The sequence below is a fragment of the Sphaerodactylus townsendi genome, linkage group LG08 (assembly GCF_021028975.2).
Source record: "Sphaerodactylus townsendi isolate TG3544 linkage group LG08, MPM_Stown_v2.3, whole genome shotgun sequence".
NCBI lineage: Eukaryota > Metazoa > Chordata > Lepidosauria > Squamata > Sphaerodactylidae > Sphaerodactylus > Sphaerodactylus townsendi.
The window spans coordinates 57,729,866-57,748,413 of record NC_059432.1 but is presented as its reverse complement, the minus strand read 5'-3'; the positions used below and the strand labels follow the sequence as shown (position 1 = coordinate 57,748,413).

At 40.9% G+C, this 18,548-nt stretch overlaps 1 protein-coding gene across 5 annotated transcripts in view; it reads left to right on the top strand.

The window, feature by feature from the left end:
- The first annotated feature begins 564 nt into the window (after positions 1 to 564).
- ADD3 (adducin 3) overlaps positions 565 to 18,548 on the top strand; it is a 140,852-nt gene continuing 122,868 nt past the window's right edge. Inside the window, exon 1 of one of the 5 annotated variants that reach the window (XM_048505171.1) lies at positions 565 to 655. The gene's annotated coding sequence lies outside the window, so the exon portion shown is untranslated. Of the gene's footprint in view, positions 656 to 2,685; positions 3,114 to 18,548 lie in introns of those variants that run through there. The other 4 variants (XM_048505173.1, XM_048505170.1, XM_048505172.1 and 1 more) reach the window with 4 other exon arrangements.

Sequence of the window (18,548 nt, the reverse complement as noted above, 5' to 3'; positions counted from 1 at the left end):
GAAATAAAAAGAACATAAAATAATATTAAATGTTCCGTTAAATGTTATAGAAAAATAAAGTGTAGTATTAATCCTTATAACTACTGCAGTATTTCCTCTTACACAGGAACACATTTATCTAGCAATGACAACACATATGTACATAACATACATGCAACTTAATGAGACAGACTAATTTTTTTAGAAATTGAAGTAGGTTAATGTATTAGGCAATATTTTACAAGAACTATTGAACTCAGTAGTAACCTCCAAGTGCACCAGGAAACACACATTAGACTGTGAAACTTAAAAAACTAAACTATTCTTTTCCCCTTGATTTATAATCAAGTTTATAGTCTTTTTTTCTCAGTTCTCATTTTGAACCCTTATAAACAAAGCTTCTCATTTTGAACCCTTATAAACAACCTTCTAGTACAATTTACACAGTTAGCTTTCTCTGCATTATAGATGGCAGGAAACAGTCAGGGAAGAATAAGTAAGCTTTAAGAAAAATGCTTTTCCCTGTGCCAGCGCCTAGTGGCAATAAAGAGCCTCTCTAGGAAGTAACATACTTTCCTGTCTTTTAGCTCCAGAGCTGCTGCAGTGTGTGTGTGTCTTTCTCCATGCAGCATTGTGAGATATAACCTACCTGTAAAAGGAAAAAGCAGGAAACCCGGTAAGGAGTCTTCTGTCCATTTCTAAAATATGTAAATTATGGTGGGAAGAGTAGAAGGAATACTCAGCCATTCTTGGAATAGATTCTGCTGCATGCTTTTTTATGTAAGGCTGCCAAAATTGAATCGTTATCTGCTGTTCTGACTGCAAGAGATGCCTCCCTTTTTCCTGTCCTCAAAATGCTTTCGTAAAATTAGGAAGCATAAACTTTCATGCAACAAGGGAAGCAATTAGGATTGCATTTTCGTTTTTCAATGACACAGAAATATGCAACCTCTTCCTTTCATGCTGAAGATCTAACCACAGCAAATATCAAATGACACATTGCCATAATGGAGCTGGCAAAAAACCCATATCCTCAAGCACTACAAGGCTGTGCTTCTGCATTTTAAAAATTAGGGTGATGAAATAATCTGGGAGGGTAAGGCAAACAGGACATAGTTGAACTCAGCAGTCTTGGAGGCTGCAAGTGTTATTAAAGCTATAAGGAAATGTTTTCAAAGGATTCTCTTGGTTGTTAAAAGAGACTTCCCTCCTCTCTATGTTGAGGGGGGGAGTTTATGAAGGGAGGACAGGAAGCATATGTAGTTGGAGGTGTGGGTGTGTCTGGGTGGATGAGGTGAGTGGGAGTATTGCAGAGAAATGAAAAGCATGTACTGTAACTTGCATACCTTCTGGAAAGACTGAAATCAGCAGTAAGAGGAATTCATGTGTAAAAAGTACTCTCCCTGAATAATTTTTAGGTGAGACTGTAATTCTAAACAGGTTAATTTGCGAATACATTCTATTTGATTAATTTGCCTCTGAGTAAGCTTGGTTAGAATTGAGCTGAAGAGGGTGGGTGGGGTGAATTTTAAAGGATTTTTCCCTCCAAGTATTTATGTATTGAACACAGTGGGACTTTTGAAAATATTCGTATAGTGCATAGAATCCAGTTATGCAGATGAAATTAGGTGTATGGGAACAGATCACTTAAGTAAGGGAAGTGATGTTTGGAAAATATGGCAGGCTTATTTGCACAGCATGTACACTGAAGTGGACTCATTCTCAAGATACACTGGGAAGTAGTTCTACAGAAGCCCACTTGAAACACCGACTTTGGCAATTACAGCCTATCTGTTCTTGTAGTGGGAATATAAAGCAATGTAATAATCCTAAAGTTAGTTTGTCTTTGCAACAAGTGGCATTTGGGGTAGGGTGGGTTGGTGGTGGTGGAAAGGCCTGGAATGAAATTTCTTTGGGGAACATGAAGGGAATATGAAGCAGGAAGACTGAGTAGAGCTGCCAAGTGACTACAGAAGAGATTAGGAAACGGAAACTGAACACGTTCCAGGAAATGTTGTGTGAAAGGCATTTTGGGGGGAGGGGTAATAATGTATTTACTTATAGTTAGTACAACTTCGCACTGAATTAGCAATTTGGTACCCAGCAGGCATGGTACCCAAAGACAGTGAGGTCCAACGTAAGTAGGCTAACCATCCTCTAGCACAAGAGGGAAATGTAATGTAATGTAAAATTGCTTAAGTCAACCCATCCGTACCCCAATGAAAGTGACAGAGTGAAGAGCTTGGAGCTTTCTTCTTACCAGTGAACGGATGTTCGGAGCTCGGGGGAATGCCAATCAAGATGAGCCAGAGCCCAGAACACTCGTGGGACAAAGGGTCGACAGTTGTGCCACGTGTGAATGATGTCCAGCCGAGCTAGACCATCTTGAATTAGACGCGCTTAGGTTTAAATGCTCCGATTATAGATGTCAGGTTTAAAGTGCCGTTTGTTGAAAAAGCATGGAGCGCGAGGAGAGAGATGAAGAGATTTCTGGAGAGTGGTATGAGAGGAAGGGCGGCCAGGAGTAGAGCTGCAACTCTCAGGTTCTGAGGCGACATGAGTATATGTGTGTGAGGGACGTGGGAAGAATGATGACAGACGTTTGGTGGCACTCCGAGTGCACAGATCCGCCCCTCGGGCTCAGTAACAGAGGAGCCTCCGCCTCCCAGGCGTTGTCCGCAGCCACTACGAGATAACAACAAACCGCCTTTCCCGAGCCGTCCCCTCCCTGAGCCGCCAACAGTGTGTGCGCGGACGGGGGAATCCTTCCCTCCCCTCCTGCAGCGTCTCTAGGCGCCGGCCCCCCCTGCACGCCTCGAACGGGCAGATTCAAACCCGCGCGAGCGGTTGGCGGGGAGGGCGGCGGCGCACCGAGGCGAGAGAATCAATGAGAACAGCAGGGGCGCTGCCAGATAGTGCGCCATAGGCGCCGATGGGGAGGAGGAGGAGGAGGAGAAGCCCGGATGACTCTCCTTGCCAGAGACTGAGGCGGCTCTTCTCTCGGGCCCGCCCCTTCTTCCCCGTAGGAGGTGCCGCTGCTTCTCTCGCAGCCAGATAGAGCAGCGGAGGCAGCAAGAGGGAAACACAAAGGCTGTGGAGGTAAGCCGACTCTTTTTCGTAGACTGAACCCGTAGGTGAGCTTTTTCGTGTTTAATTGGGGGAGGGGGGAGGGGATCCTCCGCTCTCGTCAAGCGCCTCTCTCTCACCTACAGGGTTAGCAGATTAAAAGTGATCCTGGTGCACTCGAGAAGGGGCTTCTTCCTCCAGAGTTAGGGTCCTGTAGAGTATATTTAGAATTCCTACTTTGCTTCACCTCCGCCCTCTTCCCTTGAAAGGATCAGGTCGTTTCAAAATTGCCTTCACCCCTTTGCTGATGATCGGGAAAGTTCCTTTATTTGAGATATGACCTGATATTGGAAGTGCAAAGAGAAAAAAAAGTGGCATGTGGGAGCAGAGTGGGCCTTTTGGTTATAGCTCTGGTACCTTGAGCAACATTGATGTAGCCTAAACCTTTGGGGCTGTTTACGCTCTCCGGCGTGATCATTCGTAATGATCTGTTGAACTGGGGAGGGGGGAGATTTGATGCAACTGCCTAGTGAATGTGGAAAACATGATTTGATTCTGGAATGACAATATTTGAAATTGGGGGTGTCATTTAAACGGGGGCACCGCTGTTACCACTCTGGTAATGTGTCACCTCCATTCACCTTTTGGAAGTTATAGGTGGATCCTGTGCTCCAGGTAGAAAAAATAACTTCTATACTCTTTGTAATTTGTGAAAACTAGCCTGAATACTATTCTCCAGCCTTACTAACTATCCTATTTTTCATTAGATTTTTGATCGGCTTGCACCAATACTTGGTGTTTCTTAGTGTTGGATGTTTGCCTTCCTGTCTGTGTTTGGGGGACTTCTTGTGTGTTGGCACAGGGAACTTTTGGGGTAGGCCAACGGTGAATGTTGGGTATTGTGTGTGGGTGTTCTTCATATCCCTGTCATTGTGAATATGGAAGAAGGTGTTTATACTGTTTTTCTGTGCCATGTTTGAGATCTTTGAATGGGTCTACAATTTTTTGCACTACTTGAATGGTATGAGTTCTGGTTGTCCCAGTGAACACTAGCATCCTTGCAAGAGCATGTGCAAGTTCTGTGCTGTTACTTGGAAATTTCCCATTGTAGCCATATAAAATGATTCTGAGCAAGTTCTACTGCATTCAGTGAAATTTACTGCCAGCTAAGTGAACATAGGATTGCAAACTTAGTAAATCTTAGTAAAATTGTTGATTTCGCTTAACTGGTTATGAAACTTTTTAAAATGGTGAATCTAATGAAGATACAACTAAATTCTGGGAGATGTACTTGCAATATCGTTGCAGTTTTTAAAGTATTTTGTTTGTTTGTGAATTTACTAAGAGAGTGTCCCTGAGAGAATTTGGTTCAATTTGTTGCTGTCTTCCATCATGTTACTTAAGTGCTGTGGTATGCTTGCATGTTTTTTTCTCTGTGAAGTTAGTATTATTGCATTGCATGTTTAATCACTTATTTGTTAGATTTGGTGGCTAGTTAAGGGAATGGATGGGATAGAAAAAATAGTTTCCACAGCCATTCATACTTATTACAATTTTATTTCTCTGTATGTAACTTTATTACAGATAATATGAACAAGAGAGATTTGTGGGTAATAGTATTCAAGTATGGCTTTGATGAATTTTAGTGCTGTTGTGATTTGGTGAATGAGAAGGTGCTAAAGACAGTTGCGTGATCTGAATATCTAGTCTTCTTACAAATTTTTCTTTTATACTTTTACGAATTAAAAGTTAGCAAAAGCTATACCTGTATAGTTTAGGACATACAAAGCCAAATGTTGTTTATGCAATGTCGCCTGCCAGATGATTGATTCTGCAGTCTGAGGCCACCATCTCTGGTTGGTTGGGGGTGGCAGCATTGACTTGATGGACCTTAAGTTGTGCCAAGCTTATCTGACGTGAATATGGAACCTTACTTAAGGGGCGCATTAACTTTGGGCAAGGCTGTTTCTTTAATAATATTGTGATTTATGTATGTATGGGCTGTGAATGGGGTTTTGCATTTTGTCTTTGAAATGAGGTTCCAGAATGGGTGTAGTAGGAGCCTTCACTTGTTCAGAATGTATGCAAGACTGTTCTCTTCCACAGGGTGTTTGGTAGAGGGTAAATTAGATGTGTATTGGGTTTTAACTATGTTTGCTTGTTACTTTTAATTAATTGAAGGTGTGTGGTGCCTGTGCCATGCCTCTTTTGCTATTTTGTGAGCTGCCCTGAACTTGTGAAGATGAGACGGAGTATAAATATTTTAACTAAGTGTTTTTAGAAACACGACTTGATTTAATTCAAATCTGAATGTTATCGACACAATATTTTTGAAAGGATTTCATAGGTATAAAAATCTCAGAGATCTCCCATATGTTTGAGGCTGTGTGATATATCATTTTGCATACAGCTTTAGTAGTTCTCAGCCCTGTAATAGTAGTCTTCTTTTCATTTTCAGGTTCTGATTTCATGATGTAGATTGCGTTGCATTTCATTTTATTGGAGGAGTTCCTCATAGCGAATGATTGTCCAACTTAATGTTTCAGATTCAGAAGCTTCATAATGAGCACTTGTGCCTTTTTTCAGTTAAAGCTCCTCAAAGACAAAAGCACCTCTCTGTTTAGCAGCTTATTCTATCAACCTGGGAAATTATTGCTACTGAGTGTTTTGAAATAACTGGATTTTGAAGTTACATAAACTATAAATGGCCCAGTAGCCAGAGATTCAATAATTCAGTATGTGAGAACCTCAAACTGTCAGCCAAAATTGATTTGGAAAAGCTGTGTGATGTTATGTAATTTCATGTTTGTGGCTGTAGAATTTCTATTCTTTAAAAAATGGAGCAGTTGAGAAGTAGAAATAGGGAATTGTGGAATAAAACAGTGATTGAAAAGAAGCACCTTGTTCCAGTTCCTGGATTGCTTCAAAAGAACTCTTCTTTCCCTAATTGGTTTCTGAGTCCTTGGAAGAATAAGGTTTAGATTTTGAAAAACTCTGTAGGTGAACTGTTGGTCAGATCAGATGGTGTAATAGGTTTTTTTTGTTGAATGGTGAACTTCATAAGTTCCACAGTACACAGAACATCCCCTTTGAGTCTTAACCATTTTCAAATTGTCCTCTGTAGCAATGAAGAGAAGTAATGTACAGTTCTATTTACCTGCTGAGTTCCTTAATATTTGGTACTTTCCATTTGCTAAGAATAAGCAGATATTGTTAGTTAAACCAATGAAGATGAGCAATTGGGAGGGGGAAAAATTGGGGAAAGCCACCCATGTCAGGTCCCTGCAGGGAGATGGTGGACTGATGTTCGATAGCTTGAGGTGGGGGGTGGGGGCATAATGGCAGGCACAGAAAGAAACATAAGAAACAGTGATTTCTACTGTTTTTGAGAAGGGTCTGTCTGGTTGGTATATTGGTAAAAGAAGTATAGTTTGAGGTGATGTGGTTATTTTTATATTTAGCGTTTTTGTGGTTTTGGATTATCAGCTGCGTTAGAGATGCAGAAAGACAGTATGCAAACATGCTAAATAAAAAGAAATCTAATTAAAATGCGTATTTCAATAGTTGCACTTTAATGGCAGTGGTGCTTCTTAAAGGTTTTAGTGCAACCTACTGAGGGACATCTCAGCTTAGTGCTTGGAATGTTCTAGCATAATGCAAATTCTCTCTCCCTCCCCATCTCCCTCCCTTGTCCCCTCTCTCTTGATTTCAAGTCTTAGAATGTGCGATGCATGCTGCTCTTTCTGCTTACAATGCATGCAAGGCAAGGGAGGGACTGGGGCTCAGTGTCAGAGGATCTTGGTATTCAGAAAGTCCCAGTTTCAATCCCCAGCATCTTCAGTTTAAGGTATCTTGTAGTAAGTAGTATGGAAGACCTCTTCCTAAGACTCTGGAGCAGCCATTCTCAACCAGGGTACCGTGGTACCCTGGGGTGCCATGAGCATGTCCCAGGGGTACCGCGGCAACATTACCGCCCCCCTCATTTTTGTGGTGTCTCCCACCGGCGCCAGCAAGGACATGGAGCTGGCCCATGGGGCAGGGCCTGCCACAAGGTCAGCAGCCACCCCCCCCCCCCGTGCTTCCCTTCACCATGGGAAGGGAAGGTGGGGGTGTGGCAAGCAGGGGCAATGGGAGGGGAAGGTGGAGGGGTACCGTGAGATATGAAGAGTGAGGTCAAGGGTACCCTGACCTCGAAAAGGTTGGGAAACACTGCTCTGGAGAGCAGCTGTCACTCTGAGTAGACTGTTCGGATCTTGATGGACCAAAGGTCTGCTTCAGTATAAGACAGCTTCCTGTGTACATTCAGTGTAGAAAGGAAGTGTGCACTTGCTCAGTTTGCAAACTGAGATAAAACTGCTGAAGAAGTATAGAAGATTTAGAGCCTGATGAAGCATCTGCCTTTTATTTTAATTGCATTAAAATTAGACAAAAATTGCTAGTTCATCCTGTAGTAATAGGATTCTGGTCAATGAATACAACTCTTCTTTATGGTCAAAGGAAGCATGGTAACAAGTGTGGCTCTTGTAAACATTTTAACCTTTAATACAACATTATTGGTCTCTATAAATCAGAAAGGATTCTAACTGGAACAGAAATGCATAAAATTTGTATGATGATTATAAAATTGTATGATGTTTATAAAAGACCTTGTCAAAGTAAGGTGATAATAAATAATCATGGTATGGTGTATGTATGTAATCACTGCAGTCGGAAGTATTCTGTTATGTAAAAGGGTAGCCATAGGGACGACGACTCCCTTCCAGCCAATTGCTACATATGACACACATGGCCTGGGGGTAGGGTTTACACAGAACTGCTAAAAAAACCTTACAAACAGTAGAATGTGGTGGTTGCTCACTGTCTTGTGTTCTTGCCCTTTCCCCCCACTACTGAACAAATTACTGTCACTGTACCGTCTGCAGCTGCCTGAAGAGGAGCAGGCGCAGGTACTGGTCGCTCTGCATGGGAGGGTCACAATCACTAGCAGCTGCAACTGAGCCTTCAACTTTTATGTGGCAATACAGGTATCCAGGAAGAGGAGGAGAAGGGAACTAGTGACACAGGGCTGAGGGTGGGAGGAAAGTCAGGAAGGTTTGGCCCCCTCGGTGGGCGCTGTTAACCCACCAACATTTTTCTAGAGCCCGTTGTATTTGTTCATACAAGGGACTTTACTACTAATTAAAAATGTTTTTCAAAACGTTGTTCATTGCAGTTTTTATATAAAAAAATATAAAATTATTACCATCTGTTTTGTTCAAGTCCAGCAGTCCGCACTGTTTGGGAAAAAATAGAAAAGACACGATGGCTCATAGTATTCTATCTTCATTATAGTGTACCATTAGAAATTCTTAAAGGTATTACAGGATAATTATGTATACTTTATAGAACAAGGAGCATTAAAACAGAGGCCCCTTCCACACACGCAAAATAATGCGTTTTCAAACCACTTTCACAACTGTTTGCAAGTGGATTTTGCTATTCCGCACAGCTTTAAAGAGCACTGAAAGCAGTTTGAAAGTGCATTATTCTGCATGTGCAGAATGAGCCAGAGTAATAAACTGGGTTAATACTGTTTTGAGCAGTGACTTGCCATCATGCCTAGGAATAGGTTTGTTTTCCATCAAGTTTGTAGTAAAATGGGCCTTCCTCTGATGTTTTATCAGTATCTGCAATTCATACAGTTCATTAATTGGCTGTAAAGATCAATTCATTACTTACCCCATTAGAGTTTGATAGTATTTCTCCATGCTTGATGCTTAGAAGTAAATGAAAATAAAACTTAAAATAACAAGAAAATCAGTTGTAGTAATTATAAGACTTAGTAAATCCTACTTCAGAACATCAAATTTGAAGGAATTTCATAAATTTCACAAATGCCTTCTTTATTTTGTGCTTGACATCTTCAAGGTTGAAATAGAATTTGTAATTCTAATTTGGCTTATTGTAAATATGATAATCTGTGGTGGCTATCAAGATGCCCATGAGTTTTGCCTGCTGCATCAGTGAGTAGTACCTGCTCTTGATGACTGCTGATGCTTTTTGTGTGATCTGGAGGGCTCCTTGGCGATGACTGTGATCAAAACATCACCCAGAATTACTGATGAGATGAAAGAATGGGAACATGTAGATATGCTCTCTTCATTGAATTGTTTTGATATAACATTGTAATCATTCATACATAAACAGATTAAGACAAATATACAAGATATACGTTAATATTTCTTGACTATATTTCATTAGTCCTAATGTTTAACTAAAGGCAACTTAGAAAACAGAACCAAATATTCAATTAAGATTATTTCTCATCTTCTCATCCAACCATTTCATACCTTTCTCATTACATTACCACAGCATACTAAAAGAGTAAATAAAGTTCTTTATAGTATCATTTTTAACAAATTATCTCATATTTATAAACATTATTAACATTATCCTATCATTGAGTATTACAATCAGTCTCCCTCTTATATTATAATAGTTTGCTAGAAAGCCATAACTGAAATTTAAATTCCCATATTTTCTCTAATGTACCTAATCCATTGTTCCCAATTTTTATCGTAAGTATCTATGGGTAAATTCCTTATCTTATGTGCTGTTTTGTCTAAATTATAAAATCGTTGTACCTTTTCTATCCATTCATCTTTTGTTGGAACTCTTTCTGTCTTCCACAGCCTCGCAAATGCAATTCTGGCTGCTACTATCAAATGGTATAATAAGTGTGTGTGTTGTTGTATTTCAGCATTTGAGGAAAACACAGTAGATATGCTTCTTGTAGGACCAGGGAGGTCATGAAGTCTCCTAGTTGTACAACTTCTGTTACAGAGTCCAGAGTTTTCATTTGAACTCAGTGTAGTTTGATGTATTTGTTAGGTATTTGAGATCCAAAATCACCCTCCAATCCCATTTCTGCGGGGCAGTGAAAATGAAGTAGATCCCCAAACCCTGTTCTGCAGTGGGTACAGATTCTATGGCTTGAATCTCTAAGAAGTGTTGTACTGCTGCCACGTTCTTAGGAGCTTCTCTTTGTATTTGACAACTGGGGATTGTAAGAAGCAAGAAACCGGAAAGGTTGAAAACTCTCTGGCATATCCCTCGACCAGCCTCCAGGGTCCAGGCATCTGAATGGTCGTGTTTCAGGGCCTGATTGAATAAGAGAAGCCTGCCTCCCATCAGAATGCTGGTGCAGTCAGCATTTAGGGGTGTTGTTGCTGTTGTTCTTGGAGCTTTTGTCAAAGTGCCTGGAATTGTTGGGTTTATTTCCATTGGGTTGCATACAAACAGAATGATGGAAATTATTCCAGTTTGAGTCCCTGTTACCCTTGAAAAATCTGGGCTGGGTATGCTTGGACTGGAAGTTGAAGCCGCTGGTCATGTCCTGTCATTGTGGCCCACTGATCTTGCATGGCCTTCTTTTTATCCTTGGTCTCTACCAGGACTTTTTCCAATGATGCACCAAATAGCACGTCCCCTTGGAAAGGGTATGTGACAGCTTGGGAGTGCTGTCAGCCAGAGGTTTCTGTGTACTGTGACTGTACAGGCCTCCTCCTCCTGAGGAGAAAATAAGTGAGTACAATGTGGCGTCTGCTGCAAATGACGTGACTTGCAGGATATGGTTAGTTCCTTTGACTGTTCAATTCTTGCAGAAGCTGTAGAAGTTTCCCAGCCCAATAATGGACTCCCTGGAAACCACGTAAGCGATTGTGGAAGTTTTAATTGCCATGGCTGTGGCTTCATGTGCTCTCTTGAGTCTGAAGTCCATCCAAGGAGTTTCTGATCCCTCTTCATTCTCAGAGATGAGGCCCCTGGATTTGGAGGGCAGCTACTGCATCATCCACCAGAGACACTTGTAATAACGTTTTAGCAAAGTCAAAGAACGCATACCGTGTTTCCCCGAAAATAAGACAGTGTCTTATATTAATTTTTGCTCCCAAAGATGCGCTATGTCTTATTTTCAGGGGATGTCTTATTTTTCTGTGTTCTGTTCGTCGGGCATGCTTCCAAACAAAAACTTTGCTACGTCTTACTTTCGGGGGATGCCTTATATTTCGTACTTCAGCAAAACCTCTACTACGTCTTATTTTCAGGTGATGTCTTATATTTGGGGAAACAGGGTAGATCTTTTAACAAAGGAAGGAAATTGTTTGTTGACAGAGGGTTTTGCCCATTCCTTCTTCAGTTGGTTTTCAAAGAATATTGGGAAAGGAAACCTCTTCTCTGTGGATTCCTAATTGGGTAAAACTCCTTGTTACTCCCAGTCTACTCTTTATGGGGGTTGAATGGCAATAGAAGAAACACTGGAGTCTTTTTCTTGTAAATACAGAGCCCCCTCTGTTTTAATGAGCAATGTCTGGTAGTGCTCTTGTTTGAAGAATCTGAGAGAGTGCTCTGACATCTCTATGGATGAAGTATGTTAATCTGAAATAAATCCCCCCTCTTCCCTGTCTTCCCTTTCACTAAGGGACAAATCCTGGTCCCAGTGGGTTTGGTTATTGCCATCCTCACCTCCCCACCCCAGATTTTCTTGCTGTCTTCATGAGCCATGGGATAGCAGACCTGTTATTCCTGGAGAAGAGGATGGCAGAAGGACTTGAGTCTGGCATATGAGGTTCAGTCCTTTGCAGGAAGAAAAACTTCTCTTCCCTTATGGGGGTCATCTTCTGTTTAAGAGACAGTTTGGTAATGGAGGCTATCTCTGAAAGAGGTCTTAGGAGGTGCAACTGGTTGTTAACTCAAAAGTATACCACCTGCGGAGGAGCCATCAATGTCCAGACTTCCCTTTGAAGTATCCACCTCCGATTCCCCCTTCAGAGAGGCTAATAAACATCTGTAGGCAGTGTTCTCTGATTCCTGGTGGTTCAGGGAAGGAAACAAAATGTTGGCCACATCTCGCTCCATGCTGGAGAATCAGGGGTGTTTTTTGCCTGTTTGTTCCAGGCACATGGTCACTGCGAGTGAACTGAGGAACCAGTTCCTGGGCAGGAGAAGAGTTCAATATTGATGTGGCCATTTTGGATTTGTTGCTTTAATTCTTGAAATATGTAGATGAATATGATGAAGAAACTGCAGAAAGATGCAGGATATTAGTCATTAGTTATACATGAGTAAAAATATTGCAGAACTATGGATAACATCAAATTATATTATAATATAATATATATTATAATATATTAATGGATTTCACAAACCTGTATAAGTTTTTTCAGAATCTCTTGTCTGAATCTCCTGGAAATGGTTAGATAAAGGTTATCTCATGCATCTTTGAACTTGATAATGTTTCACGTTTTTAAAGACCTATCTATAATTGTAATATTGCTCTTGTGAACACTTCTGCAAACCTGGCAACATTTCTGATTACTTTTGTACTTAAAAATACATACTGCATTTTTCCCTGAATATTTTTTCTTATCTTTTGAACCACTTTTTGAGTAAAGTCATTTGTGTGTATTCAGCTAATTTCTCAGTAGAGAATAAAGACTCATTTTATGTCTTGGAAAAGCACAGCTATTTTTGTTTCTACCTTCTACATAAATTTTCACTTCTACATAATTATGTTATGGGTTGACATAATAGGTGTTAAAATAGGCACCAATTCAGTGAGTTGGATTGTGGTGGTTCCCTTGTTGAGAAAATGACTGGTTGGGGGCGGGGGAGGGGTTTGAACTGCTGCCTGCTATTTCTAGTTAGTTGTCCCATATACCGTAGAGCTATATCTACTGTCATGCAGTGTTTTTGTAATAGCTTTCTTGTGATTTTTGCAAGTAGTTACCTTGTTTAGGTTGCAGTTGGAATGACCTAGCTCTTTAAATCTCATTCATTTTCACTATGACATGTCATTGAACCCATAACTAGCATTCAGAATAAATAATTTTCTTTTTGCTTCCTTCACTGACTGGGTACTTTATTGCCCTACCCTGCACTTCCCTCATTCTTTCTCTTTTTCATCTTCTCTGTCCCCTATCAGTAGTTCTAGAGCTGGGATTCTTAATCTGTGGGGTATGCCTCTCCAAGGGAGGTATAAACAGACTCCAGGCGAGGTGTGAATTGCCTCCCAACTATAAATTGTTTTATCCATACTTAATGTACAAAAAAAATCACAATTTGTTTCCACAAAACTGTGTCATAGCTTGTACTCATGTCCATTTCGGGAAGTATACATTTTTAATGTACTAAATTTAGGCTCTAGAGCACAGGTGTCAAACTCGCAGCCCTCCAGATGTTATGGACTACAGTTCCCATCATCCCCTGCCATCATGATGGTGGCAGGGGATGGTGGGAACTGTAGTCCATAACATCTGGAGGGCTGCGAGTTTGACACCTGTGCTCTAGAGAGTCTAGATAAAAAAAAGTTAGCATTTTTATGTTGTAAAAATATAAACTCAGGAACTCAGGACAGATTCATGGAAGTTGTGGATTGTAAGATTTTTCCCAAGGGAGGTGTGACAGCAAAAAATTTAAGAACCACTTCTCTAATGTATGAGGTAAGTCTAATATTTATTAATGACCAATGTTCCAATCTGCTTAAAAGCCTACTCACTATGCTATTTAGTACATATATTTCCTTTGAAGCTTATATATCTGTTTCCTATCTGTTTCGAACTAATTTTAACAATCTAGCTAATGCTTAATTACTGTAAATTTGTCTAACTTAATGATAGCCTGTTTTGTGGTTATTTTCTTTTCTTGCTCGGAAGGTCACTTAGGGGGTTTCCTATGTCATTTCATGGTCTCACCGTGGCATGAAAAGTACTAACATGTGTTGGACAATTACAGTAGACTATGATGTGTATTTCATTAAATAGACTGATTTTCTTCCTGTCCATGCCTAGATCTTCCCAAGAGATCTTATTTAATCTGAGACTAATGAATAGTAATGACTTGACTCAATAGAGTTGAGTCCCATTTGCCTTAATGGATGCATGATCAGTTAGCATAAACTTGAACATATGCTAGAGATATCTTACTCGAAGAAAAACCTATTTGTGTCAGTGCTGTTCTAAGGGCATGGAAATCCATCACTGCAAAATCTAAATCTCATCTCTGTCTTGTGGCTTGGCTCTGCACATATTTATTAGCTCAATTTCTAGCCTTGTCAAAATCTTGAGGTGTGTTACTCTTAAAGCATACACCTCAACAGGAAAATAACAACAGAATCCTAAATATAAAATGTTTAAAACGTTCCCATACTTCTGTAAAATTAGCTGTTAGTATCAGCCAAAGCAGAGGTTTAGTTTTTAGGATGTTTATGAAATCCTATGAGATGGCAGTGAAGACAATGAAGAAGCAATTCTGTGTGGCCTCCATTGCGTCTGCTAGCTCTCGTCTAGCACAATTGTTTACCTTAATTCGATCCTTGACATCCCTTCCTATGGGATCAAAAATGTTAATGATTTGGCTGTTGGCTGTGAGGCTTTTGTGAGCTTTTTTGTGGATAAAGTCTTGACGCTGTTCCGTGACTTCCAGGTAACACTTGACACAGTGAAGGAACTGTGGCCCCTTGGCTGTCTTCAGGTCCAATATTGGAGCATTTCAGCCTGCTCTCACTGGCGTATGTCGACAAGGTACTAGCAGCTGTTAAATCTGCCCCCTGGATCCATGCCCATCATGGCTGATGAAAGCCAGCAATGATTAGGTATGAGGCCCCCTGTTAGAAATCATCAACTTCTCTCTCCAGTAGGGAGTTTTCCTGGGGACCCTAAAGGAAGTGGTGGTACAGTTGCTCTTAAACCCCCCCCCCCATCTCTGCACGCTTTGAATCTATCCAACTCCCACCCAGTCTTGAATCTATTGTTTCTGGGCACGGTGGTTGAGTCGTGGAGCAGTTGCAGGTATTCCTGGCTGACACATCGACTTTAGACCCAATCTAGTCTGGCTTCTGCCCTGGCCATGGGATGGGTACTGTACTGGTCGCCATCATGAACAAGATCTGTCAACAGCTAGATTGAGGCAGGTCAGTGCTGCTAGTGCTTTTAGATCTCACTGCAGCATTTGACATGGTCAGTTACACTCTTTTGACCCATTGCCTTGCCATTACTGGAGTGCAGGGAACAGCATTACACTGGTTAACATAATTTATCTGGGAGCAGTGATAGCAGGTAGAAGGGAGTGTCCCAGTGGCATTCCCTTGTATGTAGAGTGCTGCAGGGAGCAATCCTTTTCCTGATTCCTGCAGGGAGCAACATCTTTATGCAATCCCTGGCAAAGCTGGTCTGGAGCTTTGAGCTTGGCTGTCATCAGTATGCTGACAACACTCAGCTCTTTCTGTTGATGGAGGGCCAGCTGGCTTCTGCCCTGGATATCTTGGCCCAATATTTGGAGGCCTTGGCGGGAATGGCTATGGCAGAGCAGGCTGAAACTAAATCCATCGCAGACAGAGGTCTGTTGCTGGAACAAGGAAGGCCAGACTGAGGATCCCAACTGCCAATATTAGATGGTAAGGCTTTAACACCTGCCTCTTCTATGAAGAGCCTGGGTGTGGTCCTGGAGTCCTCCCTGGCTGTGGAGACCCAGATCTCACATATACCAGGACAGCCTTCTTCCATCTTTGTTAGACCAGGCAGTTGACCCCCTATTTGTCCCATACAGACCTGTCACAGTGATCCATTCAATGGTCACCTCCAGGCTAGACTACTGTAACTCAGTCTGGACTAGCCTTACCCTTGCTCCAGAAACTGCAGCTGGTCCAGAATGCTGACTCACTGGTATACTAGTGAAGGAGCACATTAGACCTGTTCTCTGCCGGCTGTCCTGGTTGCCAGTTGAATTCCAGATTGTTTTCAAGGTTTTGGTACTAACATTTAAGGCCTTGAGCAGTCTGAGACTGTCGTATCTAAGGGACTGCATCTCCCCAATATCACCCATGGAGGACCCTTTAATCTTCTGATGGTAATTTTCTGGTGGTCCTGGGCCTCAGGAATATTTGGCTGAGTTCCACTAGAGCTGGGATCTTTTTGGCCCAGGCTCCTGTCTAGTGGAACTCACTCCCATTGGATGTTGGGGCACTGCAGGATATAAATCAATTTCACAGGGCCCGCAAGACCAAAATGTTCCTCCAGGCTTATAACTAATGACACTGCTCCTACACAGTAATATCTTGGCCCCCCAAACTACACCCCCTCCTTTCTCATCCATTTGTTTTAGGATTGTGATGAGTGTGGGAATGTATGTGGGTAACTATGGTTAAATTGCCATCTTTGCGTGTATTATATATTGGAGGATTTAAATTTTTTAACTTATTGAGTTATTACATGTAATGTTATAATTGTTTTTAAATATGTGTGTTGGCCGCCCTGAGCTCAGCCTCTGGCCGGGGAGGATGGGATATTAAATAAATACTTATACAATTTATGTACCTTCACTCAGTGTAGTTTTGACATTTAAAAAAGTGACTGTAATGATAAATTTTAGGAAATTTATCATTATTAATTTCATATAGTCCATACTTCTTTTATAGTAGCTGGAGCACTATTTTCCTATAATCGCCCTAGCTTTTTAAAAAAGTCAAAAGTGGAGGTATTATTAGCCATATTTGAATTATGTGGTACAGTTCACAGTGACAACAGTCCTAAGAACTCTTTTCTTAGATCAAACTCTGTTGAATAAAATGAGATTTACATTTGAGTATTCTTGTTTTAGGATGCAAGTTTGACAACAGGACAGTTGACCTAGTTTCCAAATCTATCCTTCATCCTTCTATCCAGCTCCATTTTTTTACTTCTGTTCGTGTGCAAATGTGTCTTTACATGTGAAGAGAACTCTCTTATGAAAGCAGTAATTGTGAATCTTTTTCTCCAGACCAGTTGACAACTGTAATCTGGATCTTCAAACATTGGAATTTAGCTTTGCAGCTTGAAATCTTCCTTCACAAAGTTAGAAGTTATATATTTGTCAAGATAAGTATGAAAACAAGTGAACTTCTGCAAGTTCGTATGTTAGTAGTATTTTTCATTAAAGAGAATAATTCATATTGGTTCAGTTTAGTTTACTCAGACATATATCCTACACAGAATTAGTTCTCTATCATAAACATTGGCTTTCAAGGGGAAGGATTCTGTTTTCTAGAATGTATTGGATAGACATTTTGCTATGCTATTTCAGTCTGATTCTGCCTATGAATGCTGACGGGGTCCTTAAGGAGTTTAAGGGTCATCGTTTGTGTACTGTGGCTTTTAAAATCTTGCTGGACAGGTTTTAAATCTTTTTAGAATCTGTACTGCCTTTTAAAATCTTGCTGGAAATGGTATTGGAGTGATTACTGAAAATCCTTAGATCCTCTCTGGTTGAGAAGGCTGTCTGCAAACCTTTGAAGAAAGCAGTTATTAGACCTCTGCTCAAAAATCTTCATTGGATAGGGATCAGGTAGCCACTGATAAACCAGTCTAAAATTTATCTTTTTCTTGGGAAGGTGATAGAGGTGGTAGATAGGTGGTAGAGCTGCTGCAAGTTTCCACTGTGACACTTCTCATTCTGAAAGGGAGGGCATCTAGCATGGGTGACTCTGCCAGTCTGTTCAACAGGCAGGTCTTACTTTCAAACTTCCTGCCCCCAGTGGTCAGAATCACACTGATCCTCAGTTTATTTTGTGCCTTGCTAAGGAGTGCAGGTTTTCCACTGGACCATCTGAGCTTGACTATCTGCGTTGTTTTCTGGCCAATTCTACCTTCCCTCACCATCCCAGTCTCTTCTGAGGAGCAATATAGCTGAGACAGGAGAAGGATGCAGCCATCTAGAAAACAGTGGACTGTCTCATTTCCACAGAGGATGGATACATTCCTCTCCAAATACAGAGACAGGGACTGTAAGCTACTTTGTTCCCCATTGTGGAGAAAGACTATTGTTTTCCATGGTAGAGGCTGCAGGAGTTGTAGGGGGTGGGGTGGGGTGGAAAGCTTAATATAGAGGGGCAGATATTTCCAGAATGGGAAATAATGCCATAGACTCCACTCTCCAAAAAAGCCGTTTCCTCTAGGATAATTAGCATTGCCAACTTCCAGGAGATAACCCGGAATTACAACTGCTCTCTAGATGACAAGAGATCAGTTGTACTGGAAATGTAGTAGTGATGATATGAGGACATATCAACCTGATGACTCAAAAAGATTTGGCGTACACATTTTTCATAAAATTATTGCAGACTTTTTAAAAACAGCTGGCAACATATTTAATGTATTTTCTGACAACCCTTTGGCGTACACATTTTTCATAAAATTATTGCAGACTTTTTAAAAACAGCTGGCAACATATTTAATGTATTTTCTGACAACCCTTTGGCAACTGATAAATATTCCATACTGGCCCTACTATCCTTAGTCTAAAGCTTTGGCATTATTATTAATAACATTTAAAATTATTAATTCACACACCATTGAAACAACGATTGACTAGTGTGATGTTTTTCATTGTAAAAGACTAGCTGCTGCAGTAAAGTTGCATCTTCCATCTTTATGGTTTAAGTTGTACATTGCTTCCACTGCCTGGGGTTAAATAAAATCCCTTCCTTAGTTCCT